Here is a 5,587-nt window from a genome sequence, read left to right as displayed (position 1 = left end):
AGGAAGAACAGACGAAGCCGTGACTGCTGCATGTAAATCAGGCGTGTTTGCACAGATCATAATCAGAATCGGCTCAGTGGCGTCTTTGTTTGGAGCCAGAACGAGAAATGACGGGACAGAAACTTCCCTTTAACCCTCTCGCCTTCCTCCAACGTGTGAAGGACACAAGGCCGCAGTTCGATTTTCTAATACCGTACATCAAGCACTGCCCCTGGGAGGCCGCAGCGGGTGCTGCCATTGTAAGGTGCCCACTTTATTTAGCGGAGATGTCCCTGCTTACTGGAAGGGAGTGTAATGGTGCAACGGATGTCCCCCCACTTCTTCTGTCCGGTCTCTGCAAAATATTTTAAAATCGGCGTTCAGCAGAGTTGTGCGAGTTCACACCTCCCAAGAACTCGCTCCAAGTTCAGTTCACACCGATTAAAATGAAGAGTCACGTTCATAGCTCAGCATTTCAATTTTGAACTCGTTCAGTTCATTTTGTATTAAGGATTGAGAATAAAAGACCCCGTGAGTTTACTGGTTTCAGTTTTGCACGCCTTATATTAGGCTACTAGCCATTTGTGCCCATCTACGTTGTGCGTGTTAAAGTTGTCTGTGAAGGGCTCCCTGTTTAAACGTGGCTGCCAGTCGTGAACTGGGCCCTTCGTCGCACAGCATTATGATTTTTTTTTTTTTTTAAGGGAAACAAAAGTACAAAAGAAAACCCCTGGACATTGACTTGATAGGAACGGCCTACTCAGAATCGCTGTCCGAATCGTAATTATGTGGTGGTGTAGGAGCATTTCTGTTTCTGTCCGTTCACAGTCCGTCTCGTTTTCACGACGCTGTCGTTTCCTCTCATGATCTCTTTCTCTTTCTCCAATCTCGCAGGTTGCTTTGTGGCAATCCAAAGAGTACGGCAATATAAACGGAGCAATGGTTATAAAAGGGGGACACACAGGTATCCAGGCTCTTTAAAGCATAAATAGGGATCACTTCACCGACATGTGAGCAAGCCACGGTACAACTGTGAGACGCGCAGCACTCGCCGGCTACAACGTAATGATAAGAATTTCCGGAACTTTGTTACGTTGTCATTCATTTTATCAACTGTCTTTCTTTCATTCATATGTTACGTATGCACGTACCTTTTATCTTCGGCAATCTCATTCTCTAATCAGCGTAACACTGTCCACCACCCCTTTCGTTATTCTGGCATATCGTTGACATCCGTGAGTAACAACAACGTACTAAACTGGAAGGTGGTCTACGCATGCGTGGAATTCGCAGACTAACAAAGATCAAGATCTAAATGAAGATCTCTTTAGTTAATTTAAAGCACAACAATTTGTTTAGTTTGAATGTCTGTGTTTTGAGGTGTGACTGGCGTACCACAGTCTTCAGTAGTATAAGCCTGGAGGAGATTCTTAATGCAATGCCTATGTTTTAGCTGTCTCTCTACTGCCATCTAGTGCTGCTTCTTCTAATTCATTCGCGGACAAACAAAGATCAAGATCCAAATGAAGATATTATATGATATAGATAGAGATTATAGATATATAGATAGAGAGAGAGAGAGAGATTACAGTGTCCTTGAATAATTATGAAGACCTTTTTTTTTATTTAAATACACTTTAATCAGTGAACCCCAGCAACAGACACGTATAACCAAAAATATGCGAAGATCCTCCCGGTCAAAAAAGAAACTAAATAGTCAAGACAACTTTATTTATAAAGCACTTTACATACAACAGCTGCTGACCAAAGTGCTGTACATAAACTAAATAAATTTAAAACAAAACAACTCTGTCAATAAAATACAATAATAACCAATCACAACGTAACAAACAACTAAACAGAGAGTTCAAACAAATAACATCAACTACTCACACAGAATCAAACGCCAAACCAAAAGGATTGGTCTTAAGAGCATCTCTGTCTATTTTTTATCGTCTCTTCTATTTTTCTATTCTTCATTTTGTAAAGCACTTTGAGCTCCATTTTTTTTTTGTATGAATATGTGCTATATAAATAATAAATGTTGATTGATTGAAGAGCAGACTTGAAAATGGGCAGCGAGGAGGCCCGTCGAATGTAAATCGGCAGTGAATTCCAGAGCCTTGGAGCCACAACGGAGAAAGCCGAGCTTCCGCGGAGTCCTAAGCACATCCAGAGACAGCTGACCAGCTGACCTCAGTGAACGAACAGCAGAGAGAACATGCAGCAGCTCAGCGAGGTAGGGTGAAGTACGTCCATTTAAAGACTTAAAAACAAATGAAAGTGTCTTAAAATGAATTCTAAGCTCAACTGGCGGCCAGTTCAGGTGTAATATGCTCATTTTTTTGCGTGCCAGTTAGAAGACGTGCAGCAGTATTTCGCACCAGCTGGAGCCAAGAGAGTAGACTGGCCAACACCAACAGATAATGAATTACAATAGTCCAAGCGAGTTGTAATAAAAGCATGGATTACTGTTGTAAATTGATCTTTGCAAAGAATGTTTTTTCGCTTTGCCAAAATGTCTCCGCTGAAAAAACACCCCAAGATTTCACCACCGCACTAATCTGACCGTCCAGTCTAAAATCCTCATCTATCCTAAAACCCAAAATTTGTAATAAGAGGCCTACCATATTGAGCGAGGGGACCCAAATCCAGGAGCAAAAGTAGAAATCGACCCACTGGTACCTCCAACCTCGGTCTTATTTAGACACAGAACTAAAGTTTGTATGGAAGAAGCATCCTTACGTTTGAGGGGTACACAGACCTGAGTATCGTCTGCATAACAATGGAAAGCGATTTTATGCTTTCTAAAAATAGAGCCAAGAGGCAGGAGGTACAAAGAAAATTGCAAAGGACCAAGTATGGAGCCTTGCAGAACCCCACGTGATAGTGAAGTCGAGGGAGAACTAAATTCATCTAGCCTTGCTGAAAAAGTACTGCTAGTCAAATACGACTTGAACCACGCGAAGGCAATCCCATGAATGTCCACACAATGCTCCAAATGAGATAATAAAATACTATGATCTATGGTATCAAACGCAGCTGTTAAATCAAGCACAACTAAAACCACATAATCCCCTGAATCTGAACCAGCCAGAAAGCAGTCATCAAAAACCTTCAGTAATAAACAGACGCAAGTTTTCATATAAATGGCCGCTCTGTTTCCAACCGTGTGACACAGATGGGAACTGCTGAACCAGCGTTTAGGTGAACTAACTTATTACACTGCCGCTCAAAATTGCATGTCCATTGGGGAAAAACAAAGTGGCCTCACGAAGTCCAACGTTTTCCTAAATGCGGAAGCGGAGCTTCACCATGCATTCGTGTCTGCGGGGGTGGCCATTAGAAAATCCCGTTTTATAATCTTAACTTTAGTTACGCCAGGCTGAGCTAGCAAAGCCATGCATTTATGTGCTCAAGTGAGCCTCCAAACAACGTTTTGGCTAAACGTATTTAGTCACTAACTATGTAGATTGCTGTTAGCTGTTAACATTTCTCAAACTTTGAAGGCTTCCCAAAGAAATCCACCTCAGGAAGCAGTGGGAGGTCAGGTAGCCCTTAGACGGGATTTTGAGAAAGCTGTCCTGTGATGTGTGCTGTTCTAGTTTGGTAACAGACGCTGTACCGGCGTCATATGATCAAAGCTACCACTCGCTCACATTAAAAACAAAGGAAGTTTGACGATTCCTTCTGAGGGTCCAGTCAAGGTGGTCAAAGTAGCCGAGGGTGTTATCAGACAGTCGACATGAGGCCAAGCGGTCAGCCTCTCTTTGATCAGTCAGTTTGTTCGGGCTGAGATTGGTTCAGACATCAAGGAAACACAGTTTGAAATTGACAACCATCATTTTATGCTCATGTCTCTAGTTGTGTCCGTCTTCCACAAACTGAGGCTGCACAGAACAAGATACAGTGGACAGAAAGATATGGAAGATGATCCACTGTGGCGACCCCTAATGGGAGCAACCAAAAGAAGAAGGGCGGGCACAGAGTGGCGGTGACAAAACTACAGCCCTAAAGTCCCCCTGTTGGACTTGTCCATCCAGAAATGTGCTCATCAACTTTCAATGAGGACTATTTCCTTCATTTTTTTTTTTAGGGTTCACAAAGTCACCCAAGTCTTGAAGTCTCAGAGAAGAGACCCAGCTTTTATGAACTTGATAAAATGTCCGACCGGGGATACCGAGAATCTTTTGGGAGGAGGCGCCAAACAGAATCGTCCTCAAGTTTGAGGCAAACGTTGATAGTCCAGTTTCTGCTCTGCCACAAATGGCCAATCTTGGTAGTTGGGATTGTGAAAGTCTAATTCATGCTTAGGGCCTCGTCTCTCTTCTTTTAAGTAATGCAAAAAAGTGCAATATGAACAGCACCTACTGGCGTTATCACAGTTCTCTAGTAACACAAATGGCTCCATAAACCAAAAGCTTGGTTTCCTTCTTGAGGTTACGGTTTACTGCGTCTTCCCAGCATAAATTTCTTGTAAGAAGTAAAGGAGTGCTAAGGTGGCGTGGACCTTCATCCTCAATGACGGACTTCTTACCCGGCTCACCGGACTTAAAAACCCTCAGCTAAGATTCCCACCGCCTTTGACGGGGATGTCAGGAACGCACCCAGCCTCGCCCGACTCACACAAACTCCCTCACAAAGACAAAACAAAACGCAACTGGTAATAAAACAGAAATTGAAGACTGTATTCAAACAATAATAAAACGAAATACAGGCAGTCACCGGGTTACGTAAGAGACAGGGACTGTAGGTTGGTACTTAAGTTGAATTTGTATGCAAGTCAGAACAGGTCCATTCTTTTAATAAATGCGAATGTTGACCGACTAACCAAGTGCTCTGCCAATGAATGATGGAGTGTCACCTCTCCCTAACCTTTTTATTATTTCTACTTTATTTTCAATGGTTTTTCTCATCTTTCCTGTATCACCAGCACTTGCATCAGATTTGTGTTTCAGAAACATTGGTGCTGTGAAGAAGAGCTTATCTTAACCTTTTGTCTTCACCCTTTAACATACACGCCATCACAGCAGGAAGGCACCCGTCGTCAACACGTCTGGCGTACTGACAAGATACAACTTCCTGCTGTGTGCGTCACAGAACAAGCAGGTTTGCTATTGAGAATGAATGGGGGCGGCGAGGTGGGGGTTCACCATTCACCCACCACACAGTCACCTCCACTACAGTATGCTGCCTGCAGCGTCCGCCCACCGAGAACGAACACGTGAAACACCCCCCTCCACTCCATCAAGCCTCCATCCTGCACACGAGCGATAGCTGTGGCCCCGGTGACTAAGAACCACGGGTCACCGCTTGCTGCCGGGAGCGGCCCGAAGGACACTACACTGTGCGAGCAGCGAAATCGCCACCGCTCGCAGCGCCCCCAGGCCAAAGATGACAGAGCAGAAGTTACAGAGGCGCATGCATCACAGCTGTGGCCCCGTTCGTAAGTCATAGGTCGGTTGTCCGTAACCTGGGGACTACCTGTATAACGAGGCAAACTAAACAATCCCACCCCAGTTCCCTTTACAATATACAATAAGCACAAACTCAACAATAACAAATAACTAACAAACACGACGCACAATGAAGTCCACGAAATCAGCAA

This window comes from Polypterus senegalus, chromosome 13, assembly GCF_016835505.1.
Source record: "Polypterus senegalus isolate Bchr_013 chromosome 13, ASM1683550v1, whole genome shotgun sequence".
In the NCBI taxonomy this organism is placed as follows: domain Eukaryota; kingdom Metazoa; phylum Chordata; class Cladistia; order Polypteriformes; family Polypteridae; genus Polypterus; species Polypterus senegalus.
Note: the sequence above shows the minus strand (reverse complement) of the source record.